Consider the following 25,533-nt stretch of genomic DNA (forward strand, 5'->3'; position numbering starts at 1 on the left):
GGAGTGAATTTCCCGATTGTCAGTGCAGACAATACTAGACTCTTGCGAAAATGATGCCTGACAGATCCTATGTCAGCAGAGAGGAGAAAAGTGTACCTGGTCTTAAAGATACTAAAGATAGATTCCTACACCTATTTGGTGGAAATACATATACATTGATGGCTACACACTTAAACCTATCTTAGACAACTTAGGCTTACAAATAGGTTTACAAACAAATAAACAAATGGTCTTTGAGAACTGACCGTGAGCTTTCATATATCTGGGGCACTGTTTTCTGCTTCAGAGCTGAATGGAGCTTTGAAATCCCAAGACCTTTTGGCAAGTGTGAAGCACCATTGTTGAGAGGCTAATATTTGGGAGCCATTTTTCTTCGGAGCTAGAATTGGAGTTTGAATAAAATCCAGCCTGAGTCAGCTTCTAAACAAGGATGAAATTCAAGTTGACAAAGCTTACTTGCAAGCCTGAAGCAGCTTCTTTATATATTTTTAACATTTGCCTTAAAAAGAAACGTTGGTCTACAACCTCGTAAAATGCTGAGTCAAATACTCAGCAAACGCAAACTTAAACTGCTTCAAAACTTGTCCTCCAACCAGGGCTGGCAGCAGTGCCATAGTGACAGTCCAGTAAACAAAGCACTGAGCTACAAGACAGGAACGCTGAGAAACCTTCCCAGCCTGGGCATTAAGGAACTTTTGGCCTTGGACAAGTCACTTCACTTCTCTAGGTCAGAAAGAGACTAACTTATTTGACATGATGGCTAAGGCACAAAAATATGTTAATTACTATTTTCATCTGACTTTAGGGTTGAGGAATCTGAGTACAGCTAAGCCACTTGTTCCCAAATACTGAATCAGTAGGCTAGGAATGGCCTGTGTGTCCCTTGACTCCTAGGCTGGGACTCTCTCTTTCTCCTCTTGTATTTCCAGAATGTAGCAGTAAATCTGGCTGTGTCTGATGAAAGGGCTCCCAAGGTCAGTGCCACCCACAGATAAGCACTTCTGACTCTAGCTTCCAGCAGATATTTCTAGCATTCAGGAAGGCTTACCCTACAGACCACACCTGTCTCAGCATCTCCGAAGCACAGTCTACAAGCAAGCACAAGTTATAAAGCATAATCCCTTGCAATGAACCAGTATCTCCTCAAACCCTGAACATGCTCAGAGGAGAATCACTTGGATTAGTGGATTAAATGCATTAGTCTAAATGATCTGACTGATATTGCATTATGTCATAAGGGAAAGCCTCAGAGTGATGGAAATGTTATTTTGCAAAGCCAGCTATAGCTTTTCTTTTGGAAAGAGAGTTTAGTGATATGAGAGATGGCAACATAAGAAAGCATTTAATCTTTTAGCTATTTGAATGCCTCTAATGCAGTGTAAGACACAGCAAGGCAAGTTTTGGATGTACTCAGGCCAGTGGTGATAAAGAAAGAAGGAAGTGGCTCTCAGATCTATGATTCCCAGTGTAGTTTCCTACAAAGCAGTTTACAAAGATGGTTCGCTTTCATGGGGCCTTGAAAAGCCTATCTCCTGTTCTAAGAAACCTTCAGTTATAAAAAAGGAGCTCACACCACATAGGAAAAGCCTCCAGTTCATTTGTGTGTGTGTGCGTGTGCGTGGAATACATTTTATACCCGCTGCACAACTGAGAGAGACAGAGTCCTGACCTCAAATGGTCGCCATGTAGGATTACAACAACTCTCTATTTCATTGAGAGAATATTCAGTCAATAGGTTCTTGTGCTGATAATACCAGGATTGCACTGGCCTGTGGCTTCCACAGTCCAAGGATCCTGAGAAGATGACTAAGTGTGTCAGACCCTGCCTGCTGCTGGACTCTCTCTCCTTACTTTCCACACATTCAGGGGCCAATTAACTCCTCTGACAGGCTCAGTATTGCCTCCTCAGGAGTTAAATCCCTTTAACCAAACGACTCAGAACTGGGCCTCCATTCACATGGGCCTGGCCCTGCCCTTGCCTCTCCCAGCCCAACGATGGGTTTTGATTTTGAGGCTTGGACATAAAATCTCTTCTGGTTTTGTTTATTGAGGACCCCAGCACTTTCTGCCTTGGCCCTGCTGGTCTCCATCTCCCAGTAGCTGAGGGTATGGGCAGAGGAGTCAAAGAAGCTTAGATTCTGGTCTCTGCTTTGTGTTTATCAGTGGAAGGACTTCAGGCAGAATTGTTCCTACAAGTCTCGGTTGCTCACCTACAAAATGGGGATAGTAAGAAAACCTCTCTCAGAGAGTTGGTATGAAGATGAAATGAGATACAGTACATAAAGTACTTAGCACAGAGCCCATAAAAACTGCTCAATAACCTTAAGCAATTACTATCAATACAATACATACAGAAGTATAGCAATTCTATTGCTCTGTGCTTTATTTAAGAGTCTTTTTCTCTTGGGTGGAAATTTGTATATTTCTCCAAAGGTTAAGATTTTCCTTAATTAATAGGTCAAATAACAAATATTTTATGATGTAATTAAAATGGTGCAAGATGAAAAAAAAAAAAAAAAGTCTTTTCCCCCCAAACTGGATTGTAGATTTTTTTCAAGTCAGGGGCTATGTTTGAAATGGTTCTCAGATCTCCTTCACAACCGAGCCAAATGGGTACCTGGGGGGAATGAATAGAGTTTTTGATTGGTTTGAAACCAGAGCAACGTATAAAATCATATCCTATGACTAGAGCTCAGATGGAAATTTTGCACCTGCATGCTGAGAAACGCAGAATAAGTAGTCTTCAGAAAGCAGGACTTTAAGCCCATTCAACTCAGAGCACCATTACCTACATCATGTCATGAGCCCAGGGCACGCTGACCACTGAGAACAGAAGCAGGTCTTCAGTTGGCCCTCAGCTACTAAACTGTCTATGCAGGACCTTGCATTGAAATCAAGCGCAAGCTGTCAGATAAAGTGCTCAGAAAATAAAATAGATAACTAATGAGAACCTACTGTGTAGCACAGGGAACTCTGCTCAGTGCTCTGTGGTGACCTAAATGGGAAGGAAATCTAAAAAAGAGTGGATATATGTATATGTATAACTGACTCACTTTGCTGTAGAGCAGAAACTAACACAGCATTGTAAAGCAACTATACTCCAATAAAAAGTAATTAAAAAACAAAAAATTGCTGAGTTTATACACAAAGTATTCTTCAAAACAGGTTAAATAAAACATTCTTGCTCGTCAGCTTCGACACCTAATTATTTTTTAGACTATCTGGCAATTATAAAACCACAACAGACATAGCCTTTCTCTCCCAGATACTCACTAGAAAACAGGGGTACAAAAAGGGGCAGCTAGGGCAGCACACATCAACCACCACCAGCAAAAAACAACTCTTTGGGTGTTTATGTGTCTGGAAAGTTTTTTGTTTGAACACAATGTGGTTAATAAACACAGATTTATGAAATCCTTTCTTTCATCAGTGATCTATGGGAGAGCTGAAATACATAGATTCTATTTCTGAGGGTTGAAATTCAAAAGGCCAGAAAAGTCCCAGGACTGGATTCTTAATCATAATCACAATTTTTACTGATTTGGAGAATTACCCTGACATTTTTCCTCAACTGTGTTGAAGCATCCAAATGTATGTTTTCTTCTAGTCTTTTAACTAAAATAATCTGCACAGTCTACATAGGTTGCCTTGGAATATAGCCAGAGAAAGAAAAGGTAAAACTATCAAGCATATTCTAAATTTGCTATTAGTAATTTGGGGAGCTTGAATATGTTCACTTCAAAGATGATAATCAAGAGTATGTATTCTTTGGAGTTGAAATATTGCTCATGAGATTTAAGGAACAACACTGTAAATTCTAGAAGAAGAAGTCTTTTGCTTGGTTTATGTTTCATTTCATGGAGAAAGCCATAGAGTATCTTCAATTATCATTGGCTTTGTTGTTAACTATGAAAGATAAAGAGTGGATTTTTTTCACATGGTTTTCTTTATTTCAATTAATTGGTCTGGTATTTCCCAGATATTTTCATCTGTCCTGGCCCCTTTTAATGGTATATTTTATATTGCGTTTGTTGCAAGGAACACCGTGCAGTTTCTGAAACCAGGTAAAAGACTTAATTTGTTTTTTAAAACTTTAAAAGTTTTGTTTAAAAAAAAGTTCTTGGGGCTTCCCTGGTGGCGCAGTGGTTAGGAATCTGCCTGCCAATGCAGGGGACACGGGTTCAAGCCCTGGTCCAGGAAGATCCCACATGCTGCGGAGCAACTAAGCCCGTGCGCCACAACTACTGAAGCCCGCGTGCCTAGAGCCTGTGCTCCGCAGCAAGAGAAGCCACTGCAATGAGAAGCCCGCGCACTGCAACGAAGAGTAGCCCCCGCTCGCCGCAATTAGAGAAAGCCCGCGCGCAGCAATGAAGACCCAACACAGCCAAAAATAAATAAATTAAATAAATTTTTAAAAAAAGGTTCTTGTTCTGATAAACAAAGGTTTAGCAGGAATTAAATCAGTGTCTGTTTTGGAATATCAGAACTGGTTACCTGAAAGAAGAGTTTACAAACATGGTTCTTTCAGGCTGACGTGTTTTGTGATATGGAAAAGTATTGGATGTAAGCAAGTCTGGGTGATGTTCATTGACATGAAGGAAGCAAAGCCCGGGACACTCAGCTTTCTGGCTAGCCACCTGGTAGGTGGTGAAATGTGTACTCCCCAGAAGGCTCCAAGATCATCACGTGTTTATTTCTGCCTGTGAAATGGTGTGCATCCAAAGCACGCTTCCTTTAGAGGCCATCTCACACTCTTCACACCGTCTTATCTTTATGTGTCTACATGTTTCCTCCTAACCTAACCCTCTCATTGCAGAACAGAGCTCTATGCCACCAGCCTGGGCTACGTTGTCATTAGGATAATCTGGAGAACAATGTCATTCAGTAGAGCAGCGCTCCTGGTTCCTTGCCCCACCCCTTACTCACTCCTCCTCCTTGTTCACTCCTCCCTTTGATGGGCATACATCTATTAGTCAACATGTCTTATTTGAAAAGGCAAGTCTGTTAAAAAGCTGTACACACTGGGTATTCCCTTTCTTTTCTTCCCTATCTGAACAGTCCAATGCAGCAATACTAGGTACTGTGGATTTATCTTTTCACAAAGCCTAGATTCAGGGTGGAGAGGGCAAGAATGGTGAAACAAACAATGAAACAAACCAATCATTGGCTACATATCTAAGCCATGTCCTCTAACCCAAGTTGCCATCTTCATCTCCAACTGACTGACTCCTCTTTCAAATATTCAGAACTCAGGCAATTGTTCAGAACTTAGGCAAGGAAAAGGGGTGTCATTTACCGGGCACCCTCAAATCCCAACAATTATGTGAACAGCTACAATCCAAATTTTCAAGTTATCCTGCTGATTTCCTTAGCCTAGAGGTTTCCTCAAATAATGGGGTGTTGCAATAATTCTCAGGTTGACGGGGCCTCAGTCTTTAGTAAGAATCTGGAAGTGTTTCCTTTTGCTTTCCTACAACTTTTATTAGGTGACTTTATAACACCTTATTATTATTTTGTCAGAATTAAGCTCTTTAAAAAAAACCTCCAATTTTCTACAATATAAAATTTCTCAGAGAACTTCTAGAATTTAAACTATTTATATATTGCCAACATGTGTCTGCCTTTAAATTCTTATAAATGATCAGGTTTACTCATACTCAGTGAAGTTGATTTTCAACAATCATGGGATAAGAAATGGTTTGTGAAGTAAACGAACTGGAGTTAAAACATGGGGACCCTTATTGCATGGGCCTGGACCCATCACTTCACTTTTCTGGATGTGTTGATCTTATCTTGAGAAAAATAACATCGGTTTTGCCTACCTCATAAGACTGCTTGGAAGGTCCGATGACATGAACATTTGATGAAAAGTAAAGTGTTGTGCAAATTTCTTCACTTGACTAGGCCTCTAAGTACCATTCCACATTGTTGACCTCTCATTTTCCCTTGGCATTTGTGACGCTCATTTTCTGGTTTTCTTCTACCACTTTGGCTTCTCCTTTAACATCTACTGAGCTGGCTCAGTGAGTCCTTTCCTACCACACCATCCTAGCCAGAGTTTCCCTGAAAGGAGATAAAAGCTTGCAGGCAGATAGTTTATTTGGGCAGTGATTCTAAGAAGCAAGGTTGAGAGAAGGAGAGTGCAGAAGGAAAAGAGGGAAAACCAGTGCCAAAATGAGTTGGCCACTACTTGGGGGAAATTAGTCCTAGATCCTGCAGGAGCTTTTGAGGAACCTTATGAAATGTCTCAGAACTGTCGTCCTGGGGATGAAACAGAGAAGCATTTATCCATCATCTCTTGACCCCCATTGGTGATCCCATGGGCAATAGATGCTCTTGACTTCCAGATTACACTTGCATGAGTGCTGAGCAGTTCCTGAGAGTGTTCCAGGCAGCAGAGCAGGGAAGCTCCAGTGTGGGCTGCTAAGAGGTCGTGTCAGCTGGTACCTGTGCAAATCCTGTAGTAGGGCGCATGGAACCAGTTGCCATGACAGTGGCTGGAATAAGAGAGAGGTGACATGAATTAAAGTGGTGCAAAACAAGTGTAAATATACAGACATCTAAATGTTGAGGTTCCTAGATCCTCTTGTCTCTTAATATGTCATACTCTCCCTAAGTGATCACATTTATTCTTATGGTTGAAATGATAATCTATAAACTTATTATTCCCAAATGCATATCATTAGCTCAGAATTCCATATTCATTTATTCGGTTCTCTACAAGGCATCAACTCTAGAATATTTCAAGGAATACACAGATCTGTATGTGTGAAACTAACTCTTGATCTTTGCCTGCAAAATCTATTCCTTCCCTCATCTTTAGCAGCTTAGTAAATAGTACTTGCAATTGCTTAAGCAAATGCTTTACTTATCTTTTGCTGTGTAACACATTACCACAAAATTTAGTGGTTTAAAAGAATGATTCATCTCACAGTTTCTGTGGGTAAGGAGTTCGGAGGCAGCTTAGCTGGTTGGTTCTGGTTTGGGATCATGACATTGCAGTCAAGATATTGGCTTGAGCTACAGTCTTTCGAAGGCTCGACTAAATCTTTTCCAAGCTGTGTCCCTCTCATGATTCTCTCATCATGACACATCACTCTTAGGATAAAATTCAAACCTCTTATTAAGGTCTGTTGAGCCCTTCTGGTTCTGACCCTTGCCCATCTCTTTGACCTCATCTCTCACTACTCTTCCCTATTACTTTTTTTTTTTACAGCCTTTCTTTTTTTTTAATTGAAGTATAGGTTGATTTTCAATGTTGTTTTATATATATCCTTTTTCAGATTCCTTTCCATTATATTTTATGATAAGATAATGAATATAGTTCCCTGTGCTATACAGTAGAACCTTGTTGCTTGTCTATTTTATATATAGTGGTTTTCTAATTTAATTTTTACTTTATATTGGAGTATAGCTGATTTACAATATTGCTTTAGTTTCAGGTGTACAGCAAAGTGATTCAGTTATACATATACATATATCAATTTTTTTTCAGATTCTTTTCCCATATGGGTTATTACAGAATATTGAGTAGAGTTCCCTGTGCTATACACTAGGTCCTTATTGATTATCTATTTTATATATAGTAACATGTATACGTTGCTATATGTACTCTATGATACGGTTTCCTTATGATACAGTTTCTATCTCCCCCTCCTTATATATCCTCTTCACCAGCCACCGTCACACCATTCTTTTTGACTAACTTTGCCTAATCATCTACTATCAGATTAAATTTTAGGGAGACCTTGCCTAGCTCCGCAATTCTGTCCCATTCTCTTATTTTCTAGACCTATCCCCAGTTTATGACTCTTATTGATATTTATCATTAGAAGTGTTGCTCTGTGTTTGTTTGACATCCGTCTCAGTGGGCAGAACTTTGCCAATTTTGCTCAGACATGTTTATCCACTGACTTGTACAATACTTAGCATAGCATAGTTATTAACTAAACAGTTTTTGAGTAAATGAATGCTTTACCAAAGAAAGTCTTCCTGCTGTCACAGTTTAAGCAAAAAGTAGTCTTGTCTCTCTATGTCAAAATTTCCCACGAGATATGAATGACTGTTTATCAAAGAATAAAGAAGAATTCTGCTAAAGGAAATAAAATATGGGTCACTGTCCTCATTGCTATAAACTTAATGGAACAAGATAATAGCAACCAGAAAGATAACAAACACAGAGAGAAACAAACAAGAAGTTATTTCAAATGAGGCCATTGAGCTCACGAAGTATGTTGTTCTAAATGAAAATGTCCACATAGAGTTGCAATATAGTTAAGGAGTTCTAGTCAAACTGAAAAACAAATGACTTTACATGTAATGCTTTGCTTTCTGCATCATTAATCTACCGACCGTGACAAAACAGAAAAATAAAGCTAACATCTTTGAAATGTTCATTGCTTCGTATGCTACACCCTGGGCATGATTAATCAAAGGCAATCTTTTTCTACAAAACAATCCTTTTTTCATTCTTAATGGTATCAAGCTGAAGGTTCTTATACACAGAAAAACTGAAATGTTCACACATGATCTTCACACAATAGGCCACTACTTCAGATGAGAGGAGCATTTCGAACTTTTACCTAGTTATAGCTTGCTGGAATGATTTCCCGTCCTCTGTCATCATTATTTGTCTTTCACTCACAAACGCTGGTTTTTAGGACTATATAACTCTTACTCCTTTTTCAGGAAAATCAGTGTTTTTTTCTTTAAAATTCAATTGTTATTTATTCAATGTCCTTCGTGTAACAATCAAAGGCCTTGAAATATTATCTCTTCTCTCCTTCCTTCCTCCATCTTCCCCTTTTCCCTCCCTTCTGTCTCTTTTAACCACCCACATATCAACCTGGGGCATCGTAATACATTTAATGATCATTTTTCAAATTCATCCCTATACAAACTGTTACCTCTATAAACATTTAACAAACCTAGCTGATGAAGGGAGGGAATGAACTGCTTTAAATCTATGAAGGGCCAATTATAACTGTTTCATATATATATAATCAAAAGAGATTTCTTTTTCAATTGCTGAAGTGAAAACTTAAAACCTCTTTGAGAATATGAACTTTCCGTTTCCTCTATGATTTCTCTTAGCTTAAAGAGGCAAACGTTAAAAAATTACCTTTCCATGGTCAGTTGAGACCTAACTCCTTGGAATGAACATATAATTTCTTAGAAGGTGATGAAAGAAACAGTAAAAAGAAAATGAATTTCAGCACTTAGTCATATAAAACATCTCTGGAAGCTCTCACTACATCTGCAAAGTTGATCTGGCCTAATGAGCAAGTAAATGTTTCCTGAAATAAAAGGAAATATATATATTTTTAAACCCAATATGCCATTTAAATTGAGTTGCAAATAGCTTATAGCAACAGGCTGGGGTCCCAAAACAATTTTTTTTCATGCATTTCAGAATTATTGATAGAATGAGACCTTAAAAAATATGAAAGGGGACTTGTTGATAGAATACACATGTTACTATGGTGATATTTTTGGATCAAACTGTTTGCCAGGAACATGGTGTAATTCTGGCTAATTTCAGTTCAAATTAAATGCTGTTGTGACAAAACAGAATGCCTCTAGGTCACATCATTGTGATTTGCTCTGGGAAATTAGATTATTCTTCATTGGAAACATCAGCTGCAAGACATGACCACACAGCTGCATAAATCTTTATGATTTACAAATGGAAAAATGTGCTCTTGTAATGTAATCATTATTAACAAGTGTCCTACATTCTCAAGATACTAGTTTGTAACTAGAAAACAACTCAGAGCTCCACCCTTCTAATTACAACTCCAACACGTTCCTCTCAGAGTTCCAATTCATAGCTGATGAGGCGTGTTGCCCTTCCAAAGAGCAAGCATGGATGGGTTCTGGATCACAGCTTTCTTGGAGCAGGGGTGTACATGAAGGCAAGATTTCAGTGCACATCTCTTCAGCAACTTCTTTCTCAGAGGACAGAGTCTGTAAGAGTTTGCTTTATTTGATGTCTTTGTGTGGATTTGCATAAAGCACTGGGGAGATGAGTCTATTGTTTCCGCACAGTGGAGTGATGAAGGCAACTCGTCCCACTATTTACTTTGTAATATTTGGTGACTGGGTGCCTAGGAGCTAATCCAAAGGCACATTTGCCTGATGTCAGTAGATGTTCAGAACATTCAGGTGTTAGGAAGGAGGTAGAACAGATGTTGATTCGAATGGTATTTTTTGCTTCTCTTCTAAATATTGGCTTCTAGATTGTTCTTTGTATTTCTCAAGGATAGACTAAATCAGTACTTCCCAACCCTCTGCAGATGGAAAACATAGAAAATAATCATATTTGTACAGCACATCGGGGCAGGTGGATGGAGTAGTCCGACGCTGGAGGTGACCTACTGAAGACTCCAGGCACAACTACCCGCCAGGAAGATTGAGGTGATCAATATCCCAGAATGCCAATGAACTGTGACATCTGAGTGTGCTGTGGCTGAAGAATGGAAAGCTCGGGCTTACCAATGCGTTTCTCTATCTTTTCGACAGATGCCTGCAGCTATTTCCTCTGAATCCAGGTAAATCACCTATGCCAATCTAAATTGCACAGCCCATCCAAAATTTACAAAGAGCTCATGCAGCTCAATATCAAAAAAACAAACAACCCAATCAAAAATTGGGTGGAAGATCTATTTTGGCCGTATGTATGTCTCCAAAGAAGACATACAGATGAACAAAAAGCACATGAAAAGATGCTCAACCTCACTAATTATTAGAGAAATGCAAATCAAAACTACAATGAGGTATCACCTCACACCAGTCAGAATGGTCATCGTCACAAAATCTACAAACAATAAATGCTGGAGAGGGTGTGGAGAAAAGGGAACCCTCCTCCACTGTTGGTGGGAATGTAAACTGGTACAGCCACTATGGAGAACAGTACAAAGGTTCCTTAAAAAACTAAAAATAGAACTACCATATGATCCAGCAATCCCAGTCCTGGGCATATATCTGGAGAAAACCATACTTCGAAAAGATACATGCACCCCAATGTTCATTGCAGCACTATTTACAATATCCAGGACATGGAAGCAACCTAAATGTCCATCAACAGAGGAATGGATAAAGAGAATGTAGTACATATATACAATGGAACATTACCCAGCCATAAAAATGAACAAAATAATGCCATTTGCAGCAACATGGATGGACCTAGAGATTGTAATACTGAGTGAAGTAAGTCAGACAGAGAAAGACAAATATCATATGATATTGCTTATATGTGGAATCTAAAAAAAGAGTACAAATGAACTTATCTACAAAACAGAAATAGAGTTACAGATGTAGAAAACAAACCCTGGCACAGAAACGAAGACCCAACACAGCCATAAATAAGTAAATAAAAATTAAAAACATAAAAAAAAAACCTTAGAGTTTAACTTGTTTAACTTTATAATTTTAAAAAGGAGGAAACTAACATGGAGAGATTAAATGATTTTTCTCTCTCAGCTAATTAGTGGCAGAACTAGGGCAGGAACTTAGATATTTTGCCTTCCAACTTGGTGCTTTTGCTGGTGTACCTGCTATTTCTCATTATTTGAAAGTTAAAGGAGTCAATTAGATGAAAAGACAGGAAAATAAAAGTGTAGTTTTTCATTGTCTTTTCTAAATCCTCTTCTAGTAAGGAAGATTCTAGCACTATTTATATATTCGTTTATCTGAGTAAATAAATGGTATTTTGGAGAACATATTTATTGGAAAAATACACCAAACAAGTCAAATATCAAGAGTCTCCTGGTTTGGCTTTTGTTTGAGGACTGGGCATAGAGTTTGTATCTTGAAAAAGCTGTGGAAGTTCTAGTGACTTTTTAAAAAATTCTTACATAATTTAAACTCTGGTCTAAGCCCTTTTTGAATTCTTTCCTCCCATTGTATTCCTGGGTCAATTAATTCTTAGATCCTTAGTAGACACTTTTGCTGTATATATTTCTCATCCTATCTTCTAAAGACGAGACCTCTTGAACTGTCCATGGGTTCTTCATCTACACTCAATTTAGGAGACTCCATGTCCTATATGATAATTATGTACATCACTTTCTACATGCCACTTCTTTCCCCTCCAACATTAGAACTGTCAATGACCCCTTATTGTTTTTCCGGGCAGGTACCAATGCCCAAGTTTGGGTTTCATTGCCCATCATCATTTGGCTTCAGTGAATGCGCTGAAATTTATCTTCTACTTATCTCTCCTGAAATTGAACGTTCCCCTTCAACTGGACCAGTCCTTCACCAACCCCCCACTATAAGTTTGCTTATTTCTATCTCTTTATCTTTACACTTGAGTTTCTCTCAGTGGAAAAGCAACCCCCCCATCTCTATAGACAAATCCAAAACATTCCCAGAATGCATAGTCTCCATGAAAGTTTTCTAGATGACCTTTAAGTAAAAATGTCCAACAGCATTTATCCCCACAATGGAGTTAAATCTATTCTATACCATAGAATAAATTTCTATTCATCATCTCAACTAGAAAGTTTCCATTGCTTCCCCTTGCTTACAGTACGCGGTTAATTGGTTGCCATAATAATAAAGATAATTGACAAGTTTATATTAAGTAGTTAAATACATAAATTCATTTATATTACTCTTATATTCATTATTTTAATTGATCCTCACAAAACCTTTATAAGGATGATAGGAAAGTGATTATTATTGCCCTTATAAATAAGGAAATTGAAAGTCAGAGATGTTACATTACTATTAAATGGAAATGTTAGTGTTTTATTTTGCTGAGTATAGCAGTAAAAATAAGTCTACTATCTATTACCTTCCATATTTCCTAAATGAAATAACATTTTGCTGCCTGGAAATAAGATGTTTGAAATTAGGAAAAACTTAGCTTTTTGCAAAAACCTAATACATTTCTTTACTTTGTCTTCTTCTAATGAAAACTTCATTATAGTATAGGGAAGAGTTTTAGGATTTTTCTACACCTATCATTCTTTGACTTATCTAATTAAGAAGACAGATAATTTAAGCTTCTTTTTATTTTCCTTGCATTTTAGGGGTACACAGCTACCCAAGAGAAGTTTTCCCTGATCATCCATGTGGCATAGATAGGAATTTTCATAGAATACTTGGGGAAATGTTACATTCAGTCATCACTTTATAGTAGGCTTTATAGTAGCAAATGCACAGTCAGCAAATTAATTTTTGTGAAACCATTTTTGTGGTATGGTTTTTCCTTTCCTCAGCATTCTTTATGCATTTTTCTTTCTTAAACTACAATTTTTATCAGCTTCCTAAAGCTATGGAAAACAGTCACAATCCAGTACACCCAAAGGAAACCAAAGTAAGCAGATGAGACCTTTAGGGCTGTGGGCCTCCCACTTACTTGAAACTTCAAAGCTCAGAGACATCTTGCACTAGCCAGAGGCCAATCTTGCACTAGCCAGAGGCTTGGCCAGGACCACCATTGGTTTGACCCATTCAATGTCCATTAACTTACACAAGCATGACAGGGTGAAGGAAACAGCTCTGAACTTGGAGATGGAGACTAGATTCTGGATCTGGTCTCTGCCCTTTTCTCCAGTGAGTATCCTTGAGCAAAAAGTTAGAAGACAAGACTAAGTGTTTTCCATTCCTGTATCTCTAAAATTCCTTAGATTTTACGATCAGATTTTGCCGGGATGCCAGGAACCACGTGTCCGCTATTCAATTTCAGTCCGGGATCACCAACCTGCTTTGTCCCTTCCCTTTGCATCTCAGGCTTCCACACCAGTCTGTCTGGGGCCCGGGTCATTCTTGCCTTTGGGCTTGCCATGGAACAACAGAAATTTGGTGGGAGGCCCTTTGAGGGACTAAATCCTGCAGTTAGTTACTCTGTATCTCTGTTTCTCTCTACTTTGTCCATGCCAGGGGAGAGATGTTGATACTGTGTGGCTTTGCTCTGTGCTTCCAGTCAGATTCCAAGCCAAACTGTGTCCACAGAAAAGAGGATGCTGCTTTCCAGCCCTGCAGTCAACCTAACCAGGAGGAACTTGGCATGTGAGTGTGGGTGCCTATGAGGTCACCTTGCCACCATTTTCCCCTATGACCTTGCCGCACCTCTGCTCGTAGTTTCTCCCTCAGGTACAACAGCTGATCACTTTTACATCTTATTAAAGATGGTTTTTGGTGTATTCCTTTGTGTGAAACTATTTGCCAAGTTTGCACTCTTTTCTACTTTATCCTTGGTCCTATACACACCCTTGGTCCATCCACATACACTTGCTCTTATGTAAGATGATGAACTTCGTACCTAAGGCAAATATCGGACTTAAAAAAATAGTCTCAGGAAATGATTTTAGGTTTAATATTTAATTTAAATGTCCTCCATCCGTTATCCAAGATTTTAATTTTTTTCTCTCTTTTTTTTTTTAGGGATGGAGGATGCAGGGGGAAGTGTGTTGCTAAAAACAAGACAATAAGGTTGCTGAAAATGATTCCATGTAGCTTTAAACTGTGACCATTCTATCCTCTGGTATTTTAACAACGCTTTTCCATCTTCCAGGACATCTGTGGCTGTGTTTAAGTTCATAAGGACTTATGACATTTTGCACCATTTTGAAACCCACAACCTATGTGTTTTTTGAGGCGATACACCTCCACAAATTTACCTTCAGAGAGGGGTCCACCCAAGTGAGTAGATAGTTGTAAATGTAAGTAAACAGTGCAGTAAAAAAAAAAAAAATCCAGATTTCTCTAAAGAATTCTAGAACCCTTTGGGTAGCTTCTCATAATCTATGTGAACCTCAAATAGTTTCCTGACTTTGCTTTTGAACACCAGCAGTAAGTTTTGGTTTTTTAATAGTGAGATATTGAGAGTATTTGGCTGTCCTCTCTTCCCAAATCTGGGATTTTTGTCCAGCAGATGTTTCCAGTTGTGTTACTGGTGTTGAGTTGTGCATGGGGTATGATGATGTAGAAACCCAGAGAATAGTTTGAGACCAGGACAAACATTGTTGCTTGTTGCTTATTACAGGCCAAATTTGAGCTCATGCTTCCAAAGATTCAGAAGTTAGCTCGTTTGCTCTTCCTGGAAAATACAGACTCCAGAATAATAAATCACTCTCAAAAGAAAATTCAGTCATTTTTGTACATCACTTCATTACTACATGAGCCCACTCTCTTTTAAAAGTGGAAAGATGCTTAATGTATTAATCCTCCAAAACTCAGGAACCAAGTTCCTCTTGCAGACTGAAGAAAATATGTCCTAATGAGGCAATATCTTAAAAACACTGTCAGTGTAAAATCCACAGTCAAGAGACCTGGTAACGCATCCAGTATCTACAGGGAAGATGAAAAAAAATGTTGAGCCAAATGGTATCATATTTCTTCTGGGGTTTTCCTCTTTCCTGGTGTGGATGCGAGCTTGAGGTTTTATCATAAAGGGATAAAATGGCAAGAAATCATTTACTGGCCTGCAGTCATGGAGAAAAGACATTCACATCTGTTTCTGGTATTCTGTTGAAGAATCTCTCCAGTTGATAATTTGGATTGGAAGCAAACTGGTTTGTTTTCATAGGTCCTTTTCTTCCAAGCTCAGATAAAACAAACCTATCCTGTGGGTCCAAGGGTTTGCATTCTAAATTCTTGGTTTACGTGGCACAAAATCCCTCTATTATATTGCTAACACATTATCCATCTTAAAGAGAATAAAACTAGATGAGTTTTAGCAGGATTTATATTACATAAGCTTGCGTGACTGACAATACACTGTGTGTGTATGTATGTGAAATTAGAATTCTTATGGATTTTAAATGTAATTCTGTCTTTTAATTTATATTTGCTTTAAAATAGCTTGCACCTGTAATAGTTACTGTGACTTCTTGCTTGGAAGACTACCCCAACATTAACCTAGCAAGGAAAAAGAAAGGATGTTACCAAGTGATTAAAGGTGATGGTAAAGTTTCTTGTGATAAGGTGACACAAGACTTGCCTGACTTCTGCTAGTTGAAGAATATGGAGTGTTTTTTTTCCTTTTTAAATCAATTAGTAAGGGATGTAGAGAACACCATATATAGACAAGTTTTTAAGCTGAAATTTTTAAGGTCAAGGAAAGATGAAGTCCCTTTTCTTCACAGAGTATAAAATACATGAAAAGAGGACAGACAGAGAAGTAAATAAAGAAAAAGTGAAAAAAGGATGTGAATGTGAAAACACAGAAAAACACGTAAACACAGAAAAACACGTATACACATGTTGAATACGGCTGTTTATTAGGTTTGGTGATAGGCTAAAATGACCGGATCCAAGGAGAAGCAAACTAGGAAGATAATAGGAAGTTATTAGAAAAAAAGAAACATCTGTATCACAGAAAGAGAGAGCAATATCTTAGATGAAAGATGCTTTAATAAGTATCTAATTAATCAGAAAAATTACTTGTCCTTGATTTCACTTTATTTCTGCTGGAATTCTGCTATAGTTTTCTCCTGAAACAAATGTAGAATATTTTCTGAAATTATTATGAAATTAAGTGAAACTCTCCAATATGGTTTTGGTTCTTTCAATTAGATTTTTAAAAAGAGATTCAAATTGGTTTAATGACTATTCTTTTGAAGTGACGGAACTTTTAAAAATATTTACAAAGGTAATTTTTAGGGAGTTATAATATGAGACTGAAAAATGTGAAATTGTTTTAGAAAAGATGTTGTCTCTGTCTTTTCCTAAGGCACAGCAATATAAACAAGTAGCAGATTTCCTGTAAAGCCTAATGAGACGTAAACACAGATAGTAAAAGAGAAATGAACACCAGAACACAGTGTTTAAAAAAAAATTTTGAAACTGGTGACATTCATAGATTTATTGAGACATATTGTTTGGATTTTCTAGTTAAAAAGAAATGTTAAACTTCCTCAGCCAGAAGCAACCTGGTTGACGGACTCCATTTTTTCTTTTTCTTTCTTTAAAAATTTTATTGAAATATAGTTGATTTACAATGTTGTGTTAATTTCTTCTGTATAGCAAAGTGACTCAGTTATACATATTTTTCATATTCTTTTCTATTATGGTTTGTCACAGGATATGAAAATAGTTCCCTGTGCTATACAGTAGGACCTTGTTTTTTTTTTTTTTTGTTTTGTTTTTTTTAAACATCTTTACTGGAGTATAATTGCTTTACAATGTTGTGTTAGTTTTTGCTGTATAACAAAGTGAATCAGCTCTATGTATACATATATCTCCATATGCCCTCCCTCTTGCGTCTCCCTCCCACCCTCCCTGTCCCACCCCTCTAGGTGGTCACAAAGCACAGAGCTGATCTCCCTGTGCTATGCCGCTGCTTCCCACTAGCTATCTGTTTTACGTTTGGTAGTGTATATATGTCCATGCCACTCTCTCACTTTGTCACATCTTACCCTTCCCCCTCTCCACTCCATTTTGAAGTTGGTTACCATCTCATCAGCCACGTGATGCCTCGGTCTGAGCTGTCCCCGTAACCTCTCTCTTTCCTGTATTACATATCTCAGTGAAATGCATTCTTCATTCTATTGCAAGAATTCATCCTCCATTGGAAATAAATAATTTTGCTTTTAGATCTCTTAAACTTTGGAGTCTAAAGAACTGAAAAGATACAAAACCAGTTAAAAAAAATAAGGATATTATTTTTATATAGTCTTTTGACAGAAGCCTACTTCTGGGCAGAACTTATCAATTCTACTTTTCATAAAATAAATAAATAAATAAATGAAATAAAAATTTTTAAAAAAAACCCAACAAACTAACCAACTAAAGCCTAAATGGACCAAAGAGCTATACCATGATTTAAGACCCAACACTTCTGGGTTGAAATAAAAGCAGTTGGTGCTTTAAACAAATTTTATAATATTTCTGCCTTTTCCCACTCCCTATCCTCAGTTCATGTGAATTATTTTATTACTTAATATGCTTTAAAAGTTGGTCGTTGAGTCTGGAACCTTGAGTGATTATTTTTCATCACTTGGCATTTCAGAGAAAGAGGCAAATCATAGACAACAAGCTGACATCGGGAATTTATTAGATAAAAATGACAAATTCAAAACATTCCCTGGATTTAGTAAAATCATAGTATGCAAGGGCCGGAAGTAATCACAAAAGCAGAGAATCTCCTCTGAAGTGAACAGGCTTTGCAGTTGGACAAACTTGGGTGAAAATTCCAACTCCACCACTCACTTGCTGTGTAACCAACTTTTAGCTATTTAATCTACTACTTTAAAAGTATACAAATGTGATTAGAAATTTGTAAATAAAATCAAAACATTACAGATTTTTTAGAAATAGGAAGGACTTTGGACAGCAAATAGATACTCTGAAGTCTCAAGTTATAGGTTTATCTCTGTGTTGCCTTGATCTGAGGAGGAGGGGAATTAAGTAGGGAGAGGATCTTCACTGTCTCCAAGGCTGAGACCCAAGAGTTACATCCAGGTGGACCCCACCTTCCTCAAGTTCAATCATAAGGTCCCTTACAGAGGAAGGGATCCACTGTGAAAGCCACAGTGTGTGTGCTTTATCTTCTGAAAACGATCTTATAATTTAAAAACATATGATAAGACATATGATAAAACTATGCTAAAACAAAACTGTCCCCAGATCCATCATTTTTGTTATTAGAAGTGGCATTGCAATAATGACTAATAAAACAATTTCAAAAGGTCAAAAGGTCAGAGGGAGGGTAATTGTCAGTACTCAGACAGGTCATACTCTTCCAAATTATTTCTGCTCTTAGGTATAAAATTTAATGCTGAAATTCTTAAATTTATAAAATATTTATTAAAATTATGTTCTTATATTTCAAAAAATAGAAAATATTATGAAATTAGAGGACATTTTTAAAAGAAATTAAGAAAGCCTAAGGAAGAGACTACTTGTGCTTTTTTATTCTTTACTTTTTCTCCAGAGTGATATCCATAAAAGACAGTAGGCGGTATTTCCATCATTTCTTCAATTACCGTGATAGAGTAATACTTACCAAATTTAAAAAATTTTTTAAAGCTTTCAATATTTGTTTCAAAATGATGCATTGAAGTGAATTTGCCACGGAATAGGCCTATTTGCTTCAGCATTATTTTACCTGCAGTCGAGCAGTCCTTGGCACATTGGGAAGAATAAAGGCTTTGGGGTCATGCAGACCTCAGCTTGTGGTCCAGCTGCTTCCCTCCCTGGTTATGGGAGTTTAGGCAAGTTGTTTAACTTCAAATACTGGCTTTGAACATCAGTATTTCTATCTGTAAAATGGGAATAAGTAGAAAGTTAGGGTGTTATGAGAAGAGTTATTTTATGTTCAGTGTCTGGCTTTTGATATATGCAGAATTTTTTTTAATTGTGTAAAAAATATTATCCACTCACTATTTTTTATGGAGTGCATAAGAGGTGGTCAACAAATATGTCAAAATTCTAACACATCAGGATGTAATTTCAAAGTCAAACAAATGTCTCTGAACGAAGTCTCTAACCCAATAGGTTTTAAACATATAAGAATATTAAAGTAAAAAAAATTTCCTCCAAAGTGATTTTGAAAAGCTTTCTCTCATGCTCTAGATTTCTAAGAGAACTGAACACAATGCATGATTCATATTCCTATAAATAGAGCAGATTGTAGTAATGAAGAATTTCAAAATTGACTTAGGAAACTCCTGCACATTTAGAAGAGATACACTTTTCCTTCCTGTCTGAGGTCAGTTGTTTCATATTTTTATTACTTTTCCCCTGTCAAGACCAAGGGTACATTTTAACCATTAAGAAGCATATCTCTAGGAGGTATGTATAGCTGATTCACTTTGTTATAAAGCAGAAACTAACACACCATTGTAAAGCAATTATACTCCAATAAGGATGTTTAAAAAAAAAGAAAAAAAAAATTAAAAACTAAAGAAAAAATAAAGAACACCTGAAAAATAAATAAATAAAATAAAAAGCATAACACATCAAATTAAAAACATGTAGTAAAACTACCCTGAATATTGTTGAAGTTTATAACCTGAGTCACTCAGAAGAGTGAAGATGGGTTTCAAAAGTTAAAAGAAGTGGTATTACGAATCCAAAGTATTTGGGAAATGTTCCAGATTATGAAATATTCATGTATTATAACAATATACGTGAGGCATGAAACAATTTTTGAAAATGACTGCACACAAAAATACATGTAAAGTGAATCCTTACTGCTCTTTTTACTGACAGATACATTTATTGGTTCACATAACCAATGTGCACCTCCTTCACCAGGGGAGAAACTTTCTTTGCGACTTTGTAGAGATAAGTGATGCTTCCGTTGTGGCAGCATCTCTAATGAATGGGCTGGTGTTCTCCTTGGGGGGTCTGCAGTACAGTAATATTTTATCCCTAATTAGAGTACAGGGAGGGTCCTGGGCAATATCACTTTTTATAGTTCTTTTAAAATGTTTGACTCATAAGTAAATTAGCCTGTGGCAGAAAAAGCCCCACCCTTCTCATTCCTCCTGTAAAGATAACGGTGGTAATAATAATCACAATAATAATGAGGAGGGGGAGAAGAAGAAAGGAGGAAAAAGAGAAAGAGGAGAAGGATGGAAGAGATGGCCAAGGGTCAGCCTACGCACTCACTTTCAAGGGTCACCTTGAGGATAAAATCTCAAGATTTATGCTGCATGAGAATTGCCTGGGAGCTATATTTTTGAAAGGCAGATTTCTGGGTTCCACCCCCAGATATTCTGATTCAACGTGTCTGAAGTAAGGCCTAGGAGTCTTCAGCTAAAGTGTAAGTCCCCAGGTCTGTAGACAGCCCCTTGAGAAATGCCGCTCTGTGTGTTTTAGGAATGAAAGGGTGTCTCTGGTGAGCTCTTGGAAGCAGCGACTGACAGCTGTCTATGGTTCTGGCTCTGCTCACCTTGTCGCCATGGACCACCTGGCCATCCTGCAACTCGTTCCCTATGTGGCATCCATGCAAGGGTGGGCGTGGAGCGGTCCACGCATTCCCTTGCTGCCACTCTTGCATTTTTACTCCTTTGTCACACAATGCTAATGTAGGAGCAGTCTCAAGAATACCTTGACTTATGAACGCTATGTTAGAATCACCATGTACATATATCACATACACATACAGGTATTTCCATGTATATACCCCAGCTAAGGGCTCACTCTCCCGATGGTGTCCCAGTGGTGACTCCTGTGATAACTTCTTCTCTACCTGCCATTCTTCCTCTCATATCTCCTCTTCCTCTTGGCCTGTAAACCTTGCCACGAACTCTATTGATCACTGCCAGCCCTGCCCCAGAAATAGGCCCATGGCCAAGGTTGGCCCCACTAATACAACTCTCAGGTTTCTGCCCTGGACTCAATACTGTTCCTTTTTGTCCAGTCCCTGTTGTGCCTTACTCTGAAAGCTTGGGAAAGATATTTAAAATATGGGAAATAACAATAGAAAAGTAGAGGGAAGGGAAGGAGAAATCTCAGGCCACTACCTATTATTATAATTTCTTCCCCTTATCCTGTTTCTCAACTTGTAAATCTTGTCCCTTATCACTCCTCTTTCCCCATCAGAATACCTAACCTGACTCTCCACCCCACAGCTCCCATCAGAGCACCAATCCTGACTCTTATCACAATGCAGCGTTAGTTGTCTGCGTAAGGTGCAGTGGTGGATAGTGTTGACTTGGAGTGGCGGTAGGATATGGGAATGGATGAAGACAAGAAAGAAAAAATATAAGAGAAAGAAAAGCTCATTCTTTCATAATCTCCTTGGATTTGTTTCAATTTATATATTTTACTTATTCTTTCAGACCCTACCTCCATTCTTCTCTAGACTTATAGAGATTAACAGTCCCATGTTCACAGCTTGTAAACCAGCTACCCAAGCCTTCTTGTTCTAAATTATATGTCCCTAGATATCATTTATCACTACATCCTGAACATCTAACAGAATGCCTGGCATGTGACTGCTTGGTGGACAACTGAATGAGCCAAGACTTGAGATCCCTGAGTTCTTACTTTACCTGCTTACCAAGAGTATCTGACCACACTGTGGGATTGCTGTCTGGGTGGGTTGTCCCTGAAATCCTCAGTTGGAGTTATGACCCCGTTTGTCCAGAGAAATCTTATGGTTCTTGGAAGACTTGCTTTGAAAAGGGCAGACTTACTCAAGACATGTAAGATCAATGCTTTTGAGACTGAGATTACAGAAACTCATAGGATGGTGATGGTGATGGTGACCATGATGAAGCTTCTGCTGTTGATGAATTCTCTGCCAAGACAAAATTGTTTATCAGGCAAAGTTAATTTTGGAGGGAATTTTACCCTCTTCCATTTCCATTCCATGCTGCTCTTTGACAAAGTTGGCGAGACCTCATGCCAAAGAATCTCCTTATCTTCTCTTCTGCCCATCAACATTTTAACAATATTCATTCTATGATCTCAGAGCTCATATTCTCAGGTTTCACTGAAGCCAGAGTCTCGTAGGAAACAATGCTTTGCTCATGTGTTCCAGAAACTATTCTGCCTAAGGTCATTAATGACCTTTTATAAGATCAGGATCATTTTAAGTTATTTATCAAGCCTTTATTTTTTAAACTAAGGTATAATTTACCTACAATGAAGTGTACAGATCTTAAGTAAATAACTGGATCAAATTTGATACATCAAGAGTAACCTATATCCTATTTCCATCACTCCAGAAAGGTCCATCGTGCCCCTTTCAGTCAATCTCCCTTGCAGAAGGAAGCAAGGTTATTTACTATTATTATTGTTGTTGTTTTTGTTGTTGTTGTTATTATCATTGATTATTTTCTATTACATGTTTTAGAACTTCTTATAAATGGAATCATATACTACATATATTTTTTGTGTCTGACTTCTTTTACTCAGTATTCTATGTTTGAGATTTAATATTCATTGAATACTCAGTAGTCTGTTCTTTTTTGTTACTAAGTAATATTCCATAATATGAATATTCCCTAGTTTGTTTATCGATTCTCCTGTTGATGGATACCTGGGCATAAATTTTTTGACAGTTACGAATAAAATTGGTATGAAAATGTATTCAGAACGTTTTCTATAGACACATGTGTTCATTTTTCTTCATAAACAACCAGGAGTGGAATGCTGGTTCACAGGATAGATGTATGTTTTACTGCTCAGGAAACTGGCAAACAATTTTACAAAACAGTTTTAACATTTTACTCCCATACCAGCAGTATAAAAGAGTTCCAGATGATCTGCATCTTCACTAGAATTTAATACTGTCAGTCTTTTAAACTTGCTATTACTTGATGTAAAATGCTTTTGTCATTTTAATTTACAGTTTTCTGACAAAAATGATGCTGAACCCATTTTCATACACTTATTAGATATCTGTATTTCTTTTTTGCTGTCTTTCTTTTTGTCCTTTTTTCTTTTTAGAAAAAGACTATTTTTTCCTCATTTTTTAAAAAAATAGGGGTTTTTTTTTTGGTCTTTTTATTATTGATTTTAGGAGTTCTTTATATATGATGGATACAGGTCTTGTCAGATGTGTATTGGGAATATTTTCTCCCACTCAGTGATTTTTGTGGTTTCATTTAATAACCAAAGGTCTTAAATTTTGATGAAGTCCAATTTAACAACTTTATTTTGTATATTTAGTGCTTTCTATATCTTTTCTAAGAAATTATCATTGATCCCCAAGGCTGTGAAGATAAACTCCTTTACAGTTCTAGCTCTTACATTTAAGTTTATGATCTACTTTGAATTAATTTTGTGTATGATGTGAGAAAGGGATAAAGTTATTTTTTCCATATAAATATCCAGTTGTTTCAGCACCATTTGTTGAAAAATTTGCTTTTCCAGATTGAATTGCTTTGATATTCTTATGAAAAATAATTTCACCCAAAATGTATTGTATACTTTTCTGTGTACTCCATTCTGTTTTAATGGCCTACTTGTCTGTTCTTTTACCAATACCACACTCTCTTGATTACTGCAGCTTTATACTAGGTCTAAAAATCATGAAGTATAGATCTTCTGGCTCTATTATTTTTCAATATTGTTTTGTGAATTCTAGTTACTTTGCAGTTGTATATTAAATTCAAGTTGTCACTTTCTAAAAAAAAAGTGTCTACTTGGATTTTGATTGGGATTGCATGAAATCTATAGGTCAATTTAGGGGGAATTGCATCTTAACAGTACTGACTCTTCCGTTCCCCTCAATTGTGTCCCTGCAAAAGATATATTGGAGTCCTAACCCCCAGCACCTCAGAATATAAAGTTATTTGGAAACAGGGTCATTGCAGATGTAATTAGTTAGGAGAGATCATACTGGAGTAGAGAGATCCCTTAATCCACTATACATCTGGTGTCCTTATAAGAAGAGACAGACACGTGAGGTGCTGTGTGATGACAAGAGGGAGAGAATGAAGTGCTGCTGCTACAAGCCAAGGATTTTTGGCAACCCCCTAGAAGTTATAGGGAGGGAGACTGTTCTGTGATCTTTCCACCATCTTGAAACCAAAAGACCATTTCTAAACTCTCTAAATTTGGAAAAACATTGTCACCTAAGTGGAAAACTTAGAGGTCATCCAAAAAGAGAAGCATTAAAGATCTTTTTATTTGGGGGCAAAAATTTTAGCAAACAATAATTTTGTTCCATGAGCACTTCTAAGGTATGAATGTAAATTGATCAAAGTACTTTATAACCTGGAGAAAATCAAGATATTATAATAATGTTCAGCATATAAAAATTGCTTTATAATTATATGTATATAAATATTATATAATAGCATGTTAATGAATGCAAATTAATCATTTCTTTCCAAGGGATAATGCATAAGACAGCTTATAAAATAAAAATTCTAAATTTAAAGATTTTCTATATTAGTGATGATGAGAATTTAAGCCCTTATTTCCATAAAGAATAAATAGGACAAAGCTAATTGATGCCCGATCTACTCTCAGTTTATTTTTTCTAGTGCTTTCTTTGGTGACTTTTAACCAACATACTCTTTTTAATTCCTTCCTTTCTGATAGTTTAGCTTGCCATTTGGTAGTACCTTCATTCAACTTTCTTTTCATGTAGATCCTGTCATATGACATTTATCTATCATGATCAGTTACTACTCATTGAGTGCTTACTGTTTAGAACAATACAGCCCAATAGTAATAATGATGATAATAATAGCAACTTTATTTATTGAATGTTGACTGTGTAATAGCTACTGCACTAAGTACTTCACATGTGACATCTGATTGAAATCTCACAAAGGTTCTTCACCTATGACCGAAAAGGAACCTAAGGCTAAGAGGATTTAAATGACTTGCCTAAAGTTATAGAGACAGTAATGGCAGAAAAAGATTTGAACCTGAAACTTTTTGACTCCAGAGCCTTGCATATAGCAGATGTTTAATAATTTTTTTTTATTTCTTATTACTTTTTCTTTCTTTATCATCTAAGTTCCATTTTAGTTCAAAATGTCTGCAATCATCTTCATATACTTTTCAATTTTGTGTTTTCTTCCTGGACAAATTTCATTCCAAGAAGCATATATACCTGACAAAATTTCAAATGAAACACTTTTGTGAACAATCATGCTAACAAAACTT

Source organism: Balaenoptera acutorostrata, chromosome 5, assembly GCF_949987535.1.
Source record: "Balaenoptera acutorostrata chromosome 5, mBalAcu1.1, whole genome shotgun sequence".
Classification (NCBI taxonomy): domain Eukaryota; kingdom Metazoa; phylum Chordata; class Mammalia; order Artiodactyla; family Balaenopteridae; genus Balaenoptera; species Balaenoptera acutorostrata.